The sequence below is a fragment of the Macrotis lagotis genome, chromosome 2 (assembly GCF_037893015.1).
Source record: "Macrotis lagotis isolate mMagLag1 chromosome 2, bilby.v1.9.chrom.fasta, whole genome shotgun sequence".
NCBI lineage: Eukaryota > Metazoa > Chordata > Mammalia > Peramelemorphia > Peramelidae > Macrotis > Macrotis lagotis.
This window is the reverse complement of record NC_133659.1, coordinates 253486448-253505843: the sequence shown is the minus strand read 5'-3', so window position 1 is coordinate 253505843 and position 19396 is coordinate 253486448. Positions and strand designations below refer to the sequence as shown.

General features: G+C 35.9%; 1 protein-coding gene across 3 annotated transcripts in view; it reads right to left on the bottom strand.

Annotated features, from left to right (window-relative positions):
- Positions 1-19396, bottom strand: part of LOC141514734 (cyclic AMP-dependent transcription factor ATF-7) — a 96425-nt gene that overhangs the window by 49794 nt on the left and 27235 nt on the right. The window contains exon 1 of one of the 3 annotated variants that reach the window (XM_074225764.1): positions 3848-6823. The exons of the other annotated variants lie outside the window; for them this stretch is intronic. The gene's annotated coding sequence lies outside the window, so the exon portion shown is untranslated. Of the gene's footprint in view, positions 1-3847; positions 6824-19396 lie in introns of those variants that run through there. 3 annotated transcript variants of the gene reach the window in all.

Genomic DNA, 19396 nt, shown 5'->3' with positions numbered 1-19396 from the left:
TCTATCACACTGCCTTCTGTGGGGGTGGGAGGAAGCAAAATTGGGGGGGAACTGTAAAATCCAAAAAAACAATAAAAAAACCTGATAAATAAGTAAATCTCATTTATTTAGACCAGATCAGTGACATGTAACATTTAGTTAATCTTTTACAAATAACAGGATTTTGACAACTAATATAAGAAAATAAAAAAACAACCCACCAAATTAATTTAACAGTATGTCATCCAAAATTATGCCTGATTCCTGATTAGATTTGTTTTATAAATACATATTTAAAAGAATTTAGTGTTTGGTATTATGTGAAAACTTTTTATAAATGGTCTGTTATTCTTATCATTTTCTATTAAATTTTTTGGCATCTGAGCTCTTTCTTCAGAAGAAAAATATCATTTGAAGGACCTTATTCCCCCCTCCTTAAAAAAAGTATCCAAAAAAATATACAAAAAGATTGTATATTTGTATTGTACAAAAAAGATAGGTCAAAGGGGTGGCTAGGTGGCGTAGTAGATAGAGCACAGGCCCTGGAGTCAGGCGTACCTGAGTTCAATGCAGCCTCAATTACCTAGCTGTGTGGCCTTGGGCAAGCCACTTAACCCCATTGCCTTGCAAAAAAACTTAAAAAAAAAGTTCCAAGTTATTGACCTATAAAATTTGACAGAACTCCTGATAAGTCTATATCAAAAGCCATAAGGGAAAATTATCATAACTAGGGCTTTAAGACTGCCTAGGAACTGCTTAAATACTGAAATTAGCTTAATTTGTATCTAGGGTTGATTCCTTGGACCTCTGTCATTTTGTGAATTTCTCTTTTCTTTTTTAATACAATTTTTTTTCAGTTCTGAATTATCTCACTCCCTTCTCCATAAAAAATGAAAAACAAAATCTGTTACAAATAACAAGCAAATCAAATCCTATTTTTTAATATAAGTTGTTTTCTAGATCTGTTCACTTCCCTTTGTTTCCATACAAGTTTTCCCATGCTTTTCTTTCATTTCTTATATCATAATAGCTTTCTGTAATATTCATATGCCACAACTTGTTTAGTCAATCCCCAACCGATGGGCACTGCCTCAATGTCCAATTATTTATCACTCCCAAAATATCTGCTATAAATTTTTGTACATGTACATTGTTCTCTTTCCTTGGGTTCTTTGGGCTTAAGGATATATAGTTTAATTGCTTTTGGAGGCAAAGTCCCAAATTGTTTTGTGATTTTCTCCCGATTCCTATCATACATTTGATTTATGACCTCGAATTTTCTGGAGCACTTCAATCTAGATGTCATGTCTTCTTTGTTTCTATCTTACTTATATTTGTATCCTTTGTGAACCTATCATTTCCTCCTTATTTATTTTTTAACTGGTGACTTTAAAAAAACTATCACCAGTCATGTCAATTCACTTATCACTGAACTCTTTCTTCTTTGTAAGAACCAACTGGTAAAATATGACTGAAAATATATGCAGCATTTTGCATCACAATTTCCTCTCTACCAAGAGGAGAGATATATTTTATGCTCTAATCCCCAGATTGTCTGTTTTAGCCACCCCCCCTTCTATGGCTGCCTGTGCCAGGTTTTCCATGTCACTGAGTAATCCCTAAAGCCATTAAGTCATGGAAGTTCCTTTAGAAGACCTTGATACCAATGGGTGAAGTGGTAGGAATACTATCTCCCATGGAGGCTAGGGTAGGTTTTTCATTTAAAAGTCATCAGATTGGGGCTGGAGTCAGGAGTACCTGGGTTCAAATCCAATCTCAGACACTTAATAATTACCTAGCTGTGTGGCCTTGGGCAAGCCATTTAACCCCATTTGCCTTGCAAAAACCTAAAAAAAAAAGTCATCAAATTTCTCCTTTAAACTTAATAATAATATGAGGGGATTAAAGTTTGGGATGCTGGTGAAGCTTCCTGGTGCTTTAAATATAAAAGTCAGAACATTAGGAGGTAAAAGATATTTTTTAAGACTTCTGATCAGCAGACCAGTATGGCCAACACAGAGGTTGGGAAACTTCGCTTACCTAATCAATGCTGCATCCTTGCTGAATACTCATTTTCTGCCATGGCTAAGAAAGTCTTTTCTTAACTGTTTAAAGTCTATGAGTGAATCAGACTCATCTCATAATATTTTGTATGCCACAATTAATTTCAAATGAATTCATGATCTAAATATAGTTTCTTATCATAAAGAAATTAGAAAAAAAAGAAATAAGAGATATCTTTCACAACTAAGGGGAGAAGTTTTTCAAAATTCAATTTTATTTTATTTTCAGTTCTAAATTCTTTTTCCCTCAACTCCTCTCCCACCTATTGAGAAGAGATAGAAAACCCATACAAATATGAGATGAAGTCATGCAAAACAAGTATTCAAATTGGCCATGTTCTGCCCCCTCCCAAAGAAAAAATATGCTTTACAATCTGCACATCAGTTCTCTATCTGGAGATGGATAAGATTTTTCATCATGAAATAATTTGAAACAGTTGTTAGGTCTCTTTCGAAGATGATTTATCTTTATAATCCTGCTATTACTGTGTAATTGGTCTGGTTCTGTTCACTTCACTTTGCATAAGTTTCCCTAAGATTTTCTAAATCCACTCCTTCATTATTTTTTACAGCACAATGATATCATTCCCTCACATTCATAAACTACAACTTGCTCATTCCTCAACTGATGGACATCCCCAAGTTTCCAAATCTTTGCCACCACAAAAAAGATATGCTATAAATCTTTTCTGCTATAAATATTTTTGTACATATGGATCCTTTCCTTTGATCTCTTTATTTCCAAGTCAAAGGATAAGGACAGTTTAATTGCTTTTGGGGCATAGTTGCAAATTGCTCTCCAGAATGTTTGAACTAAAAAGAGGAGATTTCTAAGTAAACAAGGGAAAGATGATTGCAGATGATAAAACGAACAATTTCTATTACATAATGTTGAAGAGCTTTTGTGGAAGCATAATTGAAAGCATAATCAGTAGTTAAAAATAGAAGGCACACAGTTAATTGCCAAAAAAAAAATCTTGGTAAATTTCTGATAAAGGTCTGATATCCAAGTTATATAAATAACTGATACTAATATATAAGAACAAGAACCATTCCCTAACAGAAAAGTGGTCAAAGGGTATGAACAAGATATTTTCAAATGAAATACAAAGCTATCATAACTATATTAAAAACCTTCCAAATCATTAATAATACAAGAAGTTTAAGACAATTCCAGGATTCCATGATACACCCAAAGATAACTAAGGAGATAAATGTCAATTATTGGCAAGATATATGACAATGATAATAATAAATAACAACTAACATTTATACAGTATTTCCTATTATATCAGGAACTTTTTACAATTTGCTAAAATACAGTGCTATAGGAAATGACAAATATAATCAAAAGAGACTTAGAAAGACTTGTATGAAGTAATGCAAAGTGAATTGAACCAAACCAATTTAAAAGGACCACAATAATATAAAAGAAAACTACTTTTTATCACCAAATCACTGACAAATCCTTCAGAAGAGTATGAAGTAAACCTTCACTTCTAACCGGAGAAGGAATGCAACATTCATTTTTAGATATAGGCAACATGTTGATCTGTTTTGTATGACTATATAACTGAGAGTGAGGTGCTGAGTTAAAAAGAAAAGAGCATCAATAAAACATACCCAGCAAACAGCAAGTTCAGGAGATTACAAACATTAATTTTTTAGTACCATATTAAATTTAACATAACTAAAAAGGACATTTATAGTTTCATATATAATCACCCTTTTTTGTTCTTTATATACTTAAATAGTAAATATGAATGTTTATTGATAGTTATGAAATTCATGACTCTTGGTCTTACCTATTTGTGTCCATTCCTTATACAACTTAGATACCAGGATTATGGTAAACAACAGCAGCTCATCCTTCTAAATTTGTCCTCGCTGCCCAGAGGTGTGAACCTCACTAGAGATTCAGTAAATAAGAACGTTATATTCTCTCTTTCTCACATGTAACTTACTACTGAGGCTAGAAAAGTTGGGAAGGGAAGTAGGAAGAAGTATTTACACCAGGTTTAACTCATACTGTAAACAAGAAGACTATTTAAATAAAATGCGAAATATTAAACCCAAGAACTGCACACATTGATTGTATCCCTAATTCCAGCAAAGAATAGAAAAATTCAAAAAGGGAAGCTGCTTCCTAATTATGTTACAGTATCAGTTTTTTCTATTAACTATCCTTCCTTTTTGTACCAAAACTGACATCCTGACTTTCTATTCGTGAAGTGAAGAAAAAAGGAGAAATCACTTCCCAGCAAGGGCTTAGACTACATCTTTTAGTAGATAAAGAAAAAACAAAGTGTCATTCCACTTGAACAAGCAGATCACTGTCTATACAGAAGCAAAACACCTCCCTCAAGACCTTGAAAATAGCCAATAAGGTACAGTATGTTCAAATCATTAATTGCTGCTCTGCCAACAGAGCACTCCCTCTGTTCCCTTCTTAAGAGTGGTTAAGCTTGCATAGGCCAAGTCTAGTTGCAGTTTTAAAAAGTCTCCTTCTCCCTAAACCACATGCATAGGCCTGGATGTGAAAGTGGGGAAAAGCTAGGAGTTCAGTACTTAAAACTGGAGCATTTCGTAAACAGCAGAATCCTTCTAAACTAGACCCTGGCACATGGACAACTGAAATTTCTGGGGTGACCCCTACCCTTAATGACTAATCCAAATCCATTTTCTCAATGCACAGAACATTCAGATCTCTGATAAAATGACAATTTCCCTGAGATAGGTATATAACATTAGCTACATTAATATGCTTTCCCACTCTGGTAAACATATAGTTAACTTAGCAAAACCACAATTGGGAACTTTTAAACTATGTCATAATCTTTCTTTTTTGGAGGCTGTAACTCAAAGAACTATTCCAATAGGAAAGAAAAATCTTGCAAGTGTGTTGCTGTGCAGAGACTACAGGAAGAAGGTAACTTTACCAATAAAGCCCAGGGTTTAATTTTAAATGCTCCTCCATCGTACTAAGCTGTTACTGCTTGGTTCTATACCTATTTAGTAGTCAAGCCAATCTCTGCTGCTTTGAACTTGTACAACATCACAATTACAAAGTATTTGTGAAGGTAAAGAAACAAAGAACCTTTGAGGAAAAGAATAATTTTTAACAGGACAAGAAGCTGCAGCAGTTAAATTCAGTGCTAAAAAGATTCTCGAAGGAAGATTTGGCAACCACTGGCCGACCATGATCCTCAGTAAGTGTCAGCAGGGAATTCCCCTGTGGTTATAGTTCCCCTTCTCACTATACAACATGGCAGGCTCTTGACAAATAAGCCACGCTAGCAAATGACACTATACAAAGCGAGATAATCAGACATGACCCTTACCTTCTGGGAGCTGGCAAAGCAAGACAGGGACATAAAAATAAAGTGGGGGAGGGAAAGGAACATAAATTAGGTTGTGGGAGTTCTAACCCTGTGAAGATGACACCCTTTCTAAAACTATATGTAAGCCATTATTTCCACTTTGCTTCTTCTGCAAATAGGAATAATGAAGCCATGATCTCAAGTATTTTTTGGTGTTATCTAACTCTTTAGATAGCACTGCCTTTTCCCTTTCTAAAAATATAGCATAGACACAAAATGGCTCTAGCAAGAAAAGCAGTGTGTCCAAGCAAATAAAAAAAATCATGAAGGGAGATCAAGGCAGTTTCTGGGAGTCTCCTTCATCTTAGTAATAATTCACATCACTTTTTGCACAGGCAGAGGTCAGTTTTATGCTCAGTTCATTGTTACAAGTGAGCCAAATGTCTGGGGCAGTAACAAATCATCCAATTGAACTAAATTGGTTTATACACAAATTCCAGTATAACTAACTCACCATCCAGCAAACTTTTATCTCTCACACACACACACACACACACACACACATGTATGTATATACACACTATGCAAGTATATGTATCATAACACTTACTGGATTTTTGTGTCTGTGTGTCTACTGTCAAAACTGCCTGCCTCAATTCCAAAGGTCTTTAGGGACAAAACACACTTTTTTGCATATTATCTTAACACTGACATTTCTAGGATGAATATAGCAATCTCATTTCTAAGAACCTGAGAAGATAGGTCAATCTTTTCCCACCTCTCCAGAGCATCATGAGGGAGGATAAGATCACACAGACCCCCCCCCCTCAATTTTCTCCTCTTCTGAAAGGTGACAAGATAGACAGCAATTGGGGGAAACAGTACAGCAGTGCTGGCACTAAGCAAATATAAATAGAAGAAATGTATATCCCAAGGCCTGGAAATCCTGGCGTCCCACTTCTGTTTCCTAAGTTATTCAGTATATCTACATTGCCAGTAGTTTCCCATTTAGACTCCCAAGTTCTACTATAGTATCCTAAGCTCTAACATTGACATTGCTTCACCCTCTCATAAGAACTTCCTTTCCCTCTTGAGATCCATCTAGATGTTGGGGGGGGGGGGTAAATAAAATGGTTAAATTAATTTATAATAAGATTCCAAAGAAAATAACATCCTAACCTTTTAAGAATAAATTTTAAAAAGATTTGGATTTATTTTGCTGATAACTCTCTACAATTCCCTTCCTCTGCCCTCAAGTGACTTTAGGAATGCTCTTCAAATTTCTGCTCCTATACAGTATCTTCATTCTGGGCTCTGGTTAAGCTCTTTCCTTGTTTTTTGCTCTCTTTGGCCTAGGCTGTGACTCACTTGAGTACCTCTTTTCTCTATTCCCTTGTTGTTTCAATCTGACATCTAACCCACCTTCCAGTGACATATTCACCCAAGTATGTCCCTTAAAATATATATATATATATATATATATATATATATATATATAAATATAAAACAAAGAAGTTAGGTTGATGAGAATCCTAAGTCACTAAACTGTTTGTATATACTCATTCTTCATCATGTGTTGCTTGTGTAGCAGGCCCATCTTCTCATAAAAAACATGGTTGTTATGTTCACAAGCTTAAAAAAAATTGGTTAACACTTCTCTCAGATAAACACATCTGTGACAGCTAATGATGAAACAAAAGAACCAAGAAGAGAGGGTAAAGGAGCAAGAAGCAGCTCAGAGGAAGGCATGATTTAAAAGTAAAAACAATGATGAAAATGGGAGAGAAAGGAAAGACTCCAACAGCAACATTTTAGTGGCTAGCATGCTCCAGATTAATGAAATAAATGTTTTATCTCTCAGAGAAAGAGAGAGGAGATCAAGATGCCTGCACTGAATTCCTCAGGAAAAAACTGCTAACAGTAAAGCTAAGGAGCCTTGCCAATCTTTCTCAGTAGGTGAATAAGTAGAGCTTACTATCTACAAACCAAGACCATGAGTGTATTGTACAGGTACCAATCTATGTGATAACTGGGATTATTTTTCTGAGGAAACAAAGAGATAATTGCCTAAAACCAAAGAAAAACTGATCTACGAGAATAAGAAACTAATATTCCTTCTGTGTTCCAATAGTTATCTCTCAGAAAAGGCAAATTTCTTTTCCAGAAGTTATGTCTTTGAGAATGGGAGCTACAAGGCTGATAAGATAATTTAGCACTTAGCAAGTTGCTTTCTATGATGACTTAAATGACAGATTTATTCTGAAATTTATAAGCAGATCCATGCAAAAAGATTTTTAAAAAGGCAAATGGTTTAAAAAACTCTCTTTTTCCAATCCTGAGACTTGCAAATTCAACTTGGGATCCAAAGATGGAGCTATATTTGCTTAGGCTTTGACATAACCAGTGTGAGCAAAAGGATTTAAAAGTCTCGTGGAGGGGTGGGTAGGTAGCACAGTGATTAGAGCACCAGCCCTGGAGTCAGGAGTACCTGAATTCAAATCCAGCCTCAGACACTTAATAATTACCTAGCTGTGTGGCCTTGTGGGAAAGCCACTTAACCCTATTGCCTTGCAAAAAAAAAAACCCCTAAAAAAAGAGTCTCATGGAATTTAAATTTTTGTTAAGCAGAAATCAGTTTAGCTCTTCAATCTGATGGCAGAATCTGCAACACTACGATATACTTGTGGTGTTTGCTTAGGGAGATAGCTAATTAAAAAAAACTCAATCATTTTCTCCTCACACCCCAATTATTTCCACATGATGATTGTAGCAAAGATACTTACCTAGAGTGACTACTTAAAATAAATTTTCCATTGCATCAAATAATTCTTAATGAAAACATAAATGCACTCTAGCAAGGAGATAATGCCCAAAGCATTAATATTTTCTCCATGATTCTCAAAAGTTCTTTTCTTTCTCTTGTTCCAATTCCCAGCATGACTATGTGAGATGAGATAAGAAGTATAAAAAGCCTAAATACCACATAGTACAAACTTAAAAAGAAATTCTGCATTTTGATGTGTATTTTCTTTCTCCAAAGTGAGCCTTAAAAAGAAAGATGCTTACTGCACATCCTGATGTGAAAGAAACAACCATTGTACTATGATTTAAAGAGCAATCCCTCTGGACTTAAATACCTCTAAATCTAAACAGACAAAAGAGAACTAAAGCTGAGGGTTAGGAAACCCAATTCCTGTTTTAACATTCATTTTAGTTATCTTATGAAAATAGAAACCACTGAAGGAACTAAGGACAGTTATGGTTAAGTTTCTGAAAAAATTCAGTTACATTTGAGCAGATCATATCTTAAATGAAAAAGATTTCATATACATTTCAAAGCCATTGATCCAGTGAACTAAGAGGTATCCTTTATTTCACAGAAAATTACCAAGAAACTAGAGAAAAAAGATTTAAAAAAAACCAAAATCTTCCACAATTATTTGCCATGAAAATGCCAAAGCAAAAAGGGAAAGAAATGAAAGCAATCATCTACTCTACATTCAGGAAATGTTGTTATATGTCTTCACATTTTAGATGAAACCCAAGGGCCTACATTTAAGTTAGGTGTGTGCCAATGGTTATATCTGCAACCTTCCTTTCAAAAGGGTTTGTAATTTGGGTATAAAGACTCAGAAACCTGGCTTTATCCAAACTACAGGTTAAAAAAAAAAAGTCTTGGTTTTCATTATTTAGTTCAATTTAAAAGAGGTTGAATGTTTTAATGTAAGCCACTGGCACATGGTTAAAGAGTATAAGTTTGTTACAGTCACATTTTCTTGAGTTGAATGCTAAAATTCTTTCCTTGTCTTACATTGGAGGATCACTTGAATCTTATTCACAATATACAATTTACTGACTTTTCTATTTTTTTAATTTAATTTTTTCAATGAACAAAAATCTGTTTTCTCTTCCTCCCACCAACAGGGGTCGTTGGTGAGACTACAGAGTCTAGCAAAACAAATTTCCACATTTGGACATTTCCAAGAAATATATTTTTGATCTAGGAGTTTATTACCTCTCTGGCAGGAGGTAAGTTGAATATTTCATCTTCAGTCTTCTGGACTCACGCTTTATCAATGCTATTACATTATTATATTGTAACTGTATAAATTGTTCTCCAAGTTCTGCTCACTTTCACTCTGCATCATTCACAGAAGTCTTCCCAGTTTCTTTTGAGACATTCTTTAAGGTATAATAATGTTCCTTTACATTCATATGTCATAATTTGTTTATCCATTCTCCTTTAGTATGTGGCCCCTTAGTTATCTATTTTGGGTTACTATGAACAGAACTGCTACAATACTGTTGTCTATATAGCTTCCTTTCCTTTTTTGTAAAAAAATTCCTTGCAGGGTACATTCAGATATGCAAAACACACTGAAATAAACAAAATCATGTCAATTGATTACTCTTGAAATTTCTATTTAGTTTTTTCTCTTTTGAATAAAATGAGGGTATAGGCCTAGATGAGTGGTAATGTTGGCTCCACAAACAGTTTAGTAACTTTTGAGGCATAGTCACAACTCTTTTCTAAAATTGCCAGAAGAACTCACAATTCCATCAAGAGAACATTAATGAACATTTTCTATAGTTCCTAGAAATGGTTGTTATTTTTTAGGGTCAATGATGCCAATCTAATTGCTGCATGTTGGAAACTCTGAGTTGCTCTAATTTTCATTTCTCTAATTATTGGTGATTTAAGAGCATTTTAAAAACATAGTTATTTATAGCTTGGATTCTTCCTTTAAAAACTATTATCTTTTGATCACTTCTCTACTGGGGAATGGCTTGTTATAAATTTTTTAAATTAAATTTTTTTTTCAATCAGTAAAAACGATCTGTCTTTTCTTTTCTCTTCCCTCTTTCCTTCTTTACCTCTCTAGGAGAGAAGAGCTCTGCAGACACTGTATGTGAGAAGTAATGGCGCTTTTACTTGTCACTGTGCAAAGCCTGTTAAATATTTACAACTCAAGCAGCAATAGCTAGTCCTAAACACCCAGTTGTGAGTTTGAATTTTTTTACAAATAAATCTATGACAAGTTTTCCCCAGCAAAACGCCAAAAGACTTTACTAACAGCTTCAAGAGACCTGCTGGGTCCAGAGGAGCAGTTATGGGCCATCTGGTGATTACTTATTATTATTTATACAGTGCTGTAGACATACACACAGATGTGTTATGAATCCACATACAGAGAAGGTTCTAACAAGGGCTGCAGACAAAACATTACTGCTGAGCAAGTCAATCTGCATTAAGGAAACAATGCTAACCAGGCAAAGGAAGCACACGGGCCATTTTTTAATCTACTACATCAGCTAGAAGATTATATTTAACAAAAAAATGAAGAACTGATTTAATGATGAAGGTATCACATAACTAAACTTGGGTGAACTAGGATTTTCTAACAGTAGAAAAAGAGGGATAGAACACAGATCTGGTAGGTAACTAAAAATTTGATGTATTGGAAAAAGGGAATGAAAACACCCCCTCTGCTGGTAGAAGATTTGGGGGAAAGTGATAATGGAATTTATCTTTTTTATTAGGAAAGTCCTGATGAAAACAGTTTTTTTTTTGGGGGGGGGGTTATGTGCTATACTCACAACTAACAAATTTCTAAAAATCAAACAAGCAAGCAAAAGCATTTATTAAGCTCCTATTATGTTATAGGCTTGTGCTAAGCACTGAGGACACATGAAGTCTAAAAGTTCTTGCCTGCAAGGAAATGACATTCTAAGGGAGGCAACATATATACATATGTACATATCTTCACGTAAGTTTATACACACACATGCACGCACATGCAAAGAGTATAACAAAATGAAATCAAGAAAATTTGGGGAGGAAGGATATTAGCAGCTTCAGGGAGGTTGGGATGAGGTAGGATGGGGTATCATGTCAGGAAATGTTTCATGAGTTGAGTTAAGAGAAAAAGGAATTCTAAGAAACAAAGGTAAAAAGAGAGGGCCAGTACCAAGGAAACAAGGTCAGGAGATTAAGTATGTTGAGTGAGAAACACAAAAGTGGAATGTGTATAGGAAATGGTATGCAAAAAGACTAGAAAGGGAAAAGGCCAGGTTGTGAAGAGCTTTAAATACCATAGTTTATAATTGATCCTAGAAGTAATGGGGAACCACTAGAGTTACTGTGAAGTTATTGTATATTGTCTTGCACTTTAAGAAAAACATTTTGGGGGCTCTGTGGAGGATAGACTGGAGTGAAGGAAACTTGAAACAGAGATACTAATTAGATGGTTGCTGCAATAGTTCAGTTAAGAGGTTATGAAGGCCGAATTCAAGGTGGTGATTGTGTAAGTGAAAAGAAGGGGACATATGTGAGAGATAATGTAGAAAAGGAATCAACAAGATTTGGCAATTGGTTAGGTATGTAGGGTAAGAGGGAAGAATGACCAGAAGGATGGTAGTGTCCTTGAGTATCAGGAAGATTTGGAAAGGTATGGGTTTGTGGGAAAGATAAGTTCTGTTGAGGATGCTGAATTTGAAAATTTATAAGATTTTCAGTTTGAAATGTTTAACAGGCAGCTTATGATGTGGACTGAAGTTTAGGTAAGAGAACAGGATTGTATTGCTATAGATACTGTAGAAAGGTCAAGAAGAATGAAGTCTGAGGGGCGGCTAGGTGGCGCAGTGGATAGAGCACTGGCCTTGGAGTCACGAGTACCTGAGTTCAAATCTGGTCTCAGACACTTAATAATTACCTAGGCGTGTGGCCTTGGGCAAGCCACTTAATCCCATTGCCTTGAAAAATCTAACAAAAAAAAAAAAAGAATGAAGTCTGAGAAAAATTTATCAATGAAGAAGAGTTGCCCATTTAGAAAGAGAGTGGGTTCTGTTTAGTAACAGGGAAAGAAAATTAGCATAAAAGGAACAAAATATTATAAAATTATAAAGGAATTTCAGAATTCTTGATCATGGAACCAGAACACTGATTCTTCATTTCCTGGGCATGATTTTTTAAATTATATATATCCTTCCTGTAGGTCAGAGTAAAGAGTAAAAAAAAACAACACTAAATATGTTAAATATTACTTAAAACTAAGTCATGCTCCCCAGCACACTAAATCTATGATCCCAAGATCTCACTAGAAGCCCTAAAGGTCACATGGCAAAACTATAGCATCATGGGGCAGCTAGGTGGCGCAGTGGATAGAGCACTGGCCTTGGAGTCAGGAGGACCTGAGTTCAAATGAGACCTCAGACACTTAATAATTACCTAGCTGTGTGGCCCTGGGCAAGTCACTTAACCCCACTGCCTTGCAAAAACTAAAACCCAAAACAAAATCTATGGCATCAGAAGATAAAAAACTGGAATTCTCTCTCTTTTACTCCATCTAAAATCATTGCCTACCTTAGGCAAATTGCTAACCATTCCAGTCACCATCTCATCTATATAAAGAAGACAGTATTGCTTATTTCTATCACTCAACATGAAGATAGAAAAAATATACCTACAATGCCCTTCAAAATGGTGAATGGTTAAATGTTAAACAAGTTATGGTACATGAATGTAATGGAATACTATCATGCTCTAGGAAAGGATGAATATAATGATTTATCTGAACTGATGCAAATTGAAGGAAGAACCAAGAAAACAAAACACACAATAATAACTATGTAAATGGAAAGAGCAAAACAATTGAAAGTGAATATTACATTATGAAAAGTTTGAGTCCAAAGAAGAGAGGATAAAAAGGTACCTCCCTATTTTGGGGGGGGAGGGGGTAGGTGGGGATGGAAAGGGGAAGTAGGTACACATGTGAAAGACAGAACATATAAAACTTTTTCAATGTGTTAATTATTTTTGCAGAATTTTTTCAAAATTTATTGTAATATAAAAGATGGCTCTTTGTGAAGATGAGAGGAATGACATATTGGGAAATGTAGGTGAACTAAAAAATCAATAGCTTTTAAAAAAGATGTCTATAGAACATTTTGTGTGCTCCAGAAAGGTGCTAAACACAAACACAACATATTATTACAGAAAAATAAGGTTAACATTTGGCCTAATTGAGTATAACACAGTGTATTTTCAGCTGCCTGGCAGCATGCAAACCACTCTTACCAGATGGGGACTGAATGAATTATTGAACAGAGCATGAATTATTAAATAAAAGATTTGAAATGTGTGATGATTTAAAAAAAAACTCTTGGGAGTGAGGGGAGAGGAAAGTGGGGAAAGGCAGCTTGCTTTTGTTTGGTGGAAATTGCTCTCACCTGTCTAAGTCTATAAACTCTGCTTACATCAGGGTTTGACAAATTCCCAAAGACAGGTTCACGTGCAATTCTTGTAGCATCCAGGATTTTTTTGGTATGATCTCATCCACTCATTCCTGTTCATATTTTATTGATAATAAATGCTCACTTGAAAAGAAGTCCAAATCACCAAAGAGAACAGAGGCAAAGTTCCCTTTTTGAACCTTTCCAAAAGATCTTTACAGACCCTCATTGATATTTATTTTCTGAAGCTGGGAACCAATGCCCCCTTTCAATACACTGCCTCTTCCCACCCCTTTACTGTTTTTCTTTCCTTGAAATATGAAAAATTAATCTGCCTCCTAGATACTAGCCCTGACTTACACCTGTCACAAACAGCATTCACTCAGCAAAACTGCTTCTTTTCTTCAATGCTATTCTATTTAAGGAGTCTAATAAGAAATTAGTAATAGATTCAAATCAAACTTCCTTGCTGTTAATTAACCATGCCAGGGAAATCTGCTAAAATGACAGAATTTCATGCTCACAATTCCACAGCACTACTCTTTCCCACTCAATGGCGGAAAGAAAGGGTATGAAGAGAAGGTTCTAGGATAATGGGGATCATCTCTATGCGTTTGTGTTATACAGTTTATAAAATATATACCTTTGTGGCATACTAGAATTTAACCAGAATTTAAATATTATACATGATATTTGATGTTTCGTATATTACAAAACAATAGAGATTTAGGGGATAATGTTCCCAGTGGCAGAGTATATGAAACAATTAAAGTTCTTGGAGGTTCATCAAATGTCAAGTGAAGCCAAGACCAGTACCATGAACATTATTCCTATTATATGACAAGATAAGGTGAACAACAAGCTTCCCTACTACCATTGCTCTTAACCTTGAAAGAGGCAAGAAGAAGTCCAGAGTGTTGTGACATGACATGTTTCATGATTATGGATAGGACCCCAGTGTGTTTCCAAATTACCCTGAGGCCACTCTATAGAAAAGACCAGGTGGTAGATGTCCTTAAGGAAAAAGAGATCATATCAAGTCCCAGAATAAGCAACAATCCAAAATTCAATCAGGATTTTGTCCTTACTAAAGACAATGACAGGTTGAATGATGCGAAATGGCTGTGACAGAAGCCCTTTGTTCAATGCCTGATAATTTGCTAATGCTAATAATAATAATCTATCAGTGGCATCTCCTCAGAGCCTGTCGCAAGTAAGAAATGTGCTCCTATATTCAGAAAAGCAGACAGATCTTAACAATATGTTGGTTATGTCCTTAGCCTCTTTTCATAGGTACTCAAAGCTTTGAATATAACAATCAGAGGGTCAGGGGTCAGAATTTCTCTTTAAAATTGCCTGACCTGATTGGAATACAAATAAAATAGTTACATTTAAAAAAACCAACTGCCTGACCTGGATTATAACTGAATTCAGGGAGCTAAGAGTATGCTAGAATATGCTGACCTGTTAAATTTGTATCTAAATTGTGCAAAGATTATCTATATGAAGGATGCATAATAAACAGAAGATACCTCATTACACTTACATAATCAACTACCTAAATAAAATATGTTTCAGAATAAGTTTTGTAAATTGTTGCCTAATAGAACTTTTATATCATATAATCTGAGATAGCTATTTTCCATAGATAACATGAATAGCTTGGGAAGAGTCTTCATAGGTTCATGGAACAACAGAGGCTCCAATAATATTCTCACTATTTTATAACACTGAGGCAAATCAATATCACTCTGTTATTATTGTATATAGATGGCACCCTGTACACATTTTGAAAAACTCACATAGCCTAAACTCAACAAACTCTTTGCCAATCTGGCATCTGGGTGCTGTTTGCCTTAACAACAGTACAGCATTCTCAGGAGATAGCTCCATTGACTACCACTGATACTAACTCCATTGAGAGGTATTAACCAGACTATTGCTTTCCCTAGTTCCTTTTTGTAGAGATGAAAGGCCTTGGAGGATACATTCTGGGGAAGAACGCAGGGAAGGGAAAGCACACACACAAAATCCTATCATCTGTCTTTTAAGACAAGAAAATAGACTGTACGACCTTCAGCAGCATCTTTTCTAAAAGTACATGCAGCACATTTAGAACTCAGCTGTGTCACATTAGACCTACTGTTGGGAAGTAGATCATGAACAGAATCCAAAAATAACAGCCATTAAAGACCTAGCAACCAAAACATGTTTACGTATCCATTGAAGGCCCAGCAGTTTTGATTATATAGTGGGTAGTAGACTCTACTAGTCTATTTTAGGTAAATTTTCCTCTCCCCTTCTTTCAACATTAATCTATTATAGTTCTTTAATACAAAGGTGAAGAGGAAGAACTCTGGAAAAAAGGATAGTGAGGAACAGTAAACCCCAGGTAGCAGGAATGGGCAACTTCTTTAAATTTTCTTAAAATTTGTCTTCTGATTTTAAAATCAATTCATTTTTTAAAAAACTTTCACTGTCTTCTCTCCCTCTTTAGCAAAGAAGTGTTAAACACCCCTAATGTGCCTGTACTAGATTAAAATGTAATTAAGAAATACTTAATAAAATAAATATTAATGTAGTTTAAAAAAAACTCAAGTGTGGTCTGCAAGGTTTCTCATGTTCAGTTTAGTGGTCCTGTTTCTACTGAAGTTCAACAAATATGCTCCAGTCTCTAGGGCAATAGGCTTATTTAATTTAATTTATTTAATCTATTTAAGCTTAAAGCTCAGTTCTCTACTGAAGCTCAGTTAGCCCATGTGCTTTGTTATAATTTCTAGAACAGAGAATTTGGATTATGAACAGTCAGATGGCTTCAAAGTGACCCTTGTCACTTTGGTTAAGGAATGGACCATACATTTGGCTTTATTTTATTCTTTGCTAGACTTTCACTATTACTATTTCACATATCTTGGAAGTAAGCCTATGAAAAATTTTAAGAAACTAAAGGAGAATTTGTTTAAGAAACTATATTCTCACCTTAAGATTAAGTTCTGAAAGAAGAATGAATCTACTTGTTTTCCTAACATTGCCTGGAGCCTTGCCATTCTTTGTCTAAGAAATAGGCAATCTGAACAGAATAGGGTTAGTAAGTTGACCTTATGTTTCATACTCACTCAATTACTGAAAATATACCTCTGATGCCCAAGCTGAAAATTTTAATGAAATATGACAATCAAAATACCAGTGGAGCATTAACAAGATGGGAGAGGAAAAACCAAGGAAGGCTACTGGTGATAATAGCTAACACTTACATAATTCTTCAAAAATTACAAAGTACTTTCTCCACAACAGCCCAGTCCATTATCTGGGGAGCCCAACTCCTATGGGAAAAGAGTTAGCTATCCCCATCAACTAAGCTGCCATCCATAGACCAGACAAGTCAAACCACCACTATCATTTTGACTATAATCACCTGTCAGATCCTGAGTACCCTGAACTCAAGAACCTTGGGAATAGCAGTGTTCCCCCCCCACCCCATCCATCATCATATTGGCTCCCAGCCTAGCTCCTACAACTACCACTGACTGAAGCAAAGTGGCCCACCTTCTTTGCTGCCATCAGCAAGAACTACTGATCAAACACTAACAAAAGGCAGATAGATATCAGAGCCCTGGGAGTAGCAGCACCTCTCAAACTATCAGTTCTACTTTCAACCAAAGCCTCAGTCTTCATCAAGGGAAGCAACAGCCTAGATGAAATAGCAAGGAACAGAAAGAGAGAGAGAGAGAGAGAGAGAAAGAGAGAGAGAGAGAGAGAGAGAGAGAGAGAGAGAGAGAGAGGCAAGTCAAACCATCTTGACTACCACCTCTCCTGATCTAGATGGTCAAGTACACTGAACCCAAGAATGAGTTTTGAACAGCAGTTTCCAGCCCAGCACTCATAGACATCATCCTGGGGAGTGATTCCTATGGAGGGTTGCATACTACCACAGACTGAAGACCTAGAAATTAAAATTCTTGATACCAAAGTCCTTTCTAACTTTATATGTGAAAATGACATGAAAGAAGAGGCATGATCATCTGCTTTGATGGTATACCCCAAGAACCATGGGACCTTTCCGTACAATTTGCAGCTGGAACCTTCCACTGTCTTGTCTCCCTCATTAGAATGTGAGAGCAGGGACTGAACTTTTCTATTTGTATCTCTAGTGCTCAGAGCTGGGCTTTGCACATAGTAAGCATTTAGTAAATGTTTCACTGATTTATTCATTCAACAATATGGTGTAATAGGAAGAGCAATTACGGTAAGTAGTCCTAGAAGGTAAGAGAGCAAAGCAATACAGAAAAAGAAAGAGCTATAAGAGTTTTATCCATACAAGCAATCTCTTGTCTCTGTGCAGAAGTCTTTCAAGATCTCAACCTCAATACCATTCTTTTCTTTAAAAAAAATATATATTTTTATATTGTTTTGACTTCTCCATCTATCTTCTTCCTTCTCTCTCCTGGAGAACTATCCTTTATAATAGCAATTTTTTTTTGCAAGGCATTGGGGTTAAGTGGCTTGCCCAAGACCACACGGCTAGGTAATTATTAAGTGTCTGAGACTGGATTTGAACCCAGGTACTCCTGATTCTAGGACTGGTGCTTTAGCCACTGTGCCACCTAGCTGCCCCTTTATAATAGCAATTTTTTTAAAAAGGAAAAAAGAGGGAAAAAATTCAGCAAAACTAATCAATACATTGAAAAATTGTGATATCAAATGCAATATTCTATGAGTTTGAACCCTCCATTTCTTTCTGCAAAGGAGAAGAAGGAAGTCTCTTCTTTGGAGTCAAACTTGTCTTTCATAATTCTGCAATATTAATTTTCAATTGATTCTATTCTTTTCAGTCAGAGCTGGTCCTTTCCTAAATCAGTTCTATTTGCATCAGTCCTCTAGAAGGGCTGGGTGATGTCTGCCTTGTGTGACTAGTTTCTCTTTTCCTATTTTGTGGGGTTGTGTTTGTGAGGTCATCCATTCTATGGCTGACCAGGGCCAGCTAGGTGTCAGAAGGCCTGGATTCAAGGCTCCCTGCCCCCAGACAATCTTCTAAGACTTCAAGTTGCAAAGATACCAATCTGCACCTTCCTTGGGAATTCTCTAATCACAAATTTCCTGTCTTCTAACTCTTGAGGCATGGGTTATGACATCCAGTCCTTTCCTTACCCTGATTATTTTCCTCTGGACCTATTCCAGTCTGCCCTTATCTTCTCTCAAAGGCAGAAGTCAGAAATAAATCCACTAGTCCCCCTCCCTCATTCATCTCTTGAGCTATTCCAGAGTTCATGTCACACAGTAGGTCCAAACTTCCACTTTCCTTGGATAGTCATTTAGGAAATGATTATTATATGGAAGGCACTGGAGCAGCAGTTTCACAGAAAAGTCCTGGTCCACAAGGAGATTTCATTCTACTAGAGGACACAGCGTATGCACAGAGAAGTAGAATATGAAACAATGCAAGGAAGGCAAGAGCACTGGGAGGTGGGGGGATCTGAGGGGAGTTCTGAAAGAAGGCAAACATTTTGAGAAGTGAAAATGAGGAAAGAAGGCATTTTATACTGAGAGGCAGATTTTGAGAATTCATTGAATGGGAGGGACTGAACATTAAGTCCTGGTCATGGAAAATGTAGAGTTCATGAAGCTAATCCAATAAAAACTGATTAATCCCCTATTATATGTAGGGCAGACTAGAAGATGGAAGTGACCTCCTGCCTCAGACACAGATTGGCTTTGTGATCCTAAATGTGATCAATAAAGTCATAGATCCAAATAAAAAAAAAGGAAAAAAATGTCCAAAGCACTGTGTGCTAGGTGCCTGAG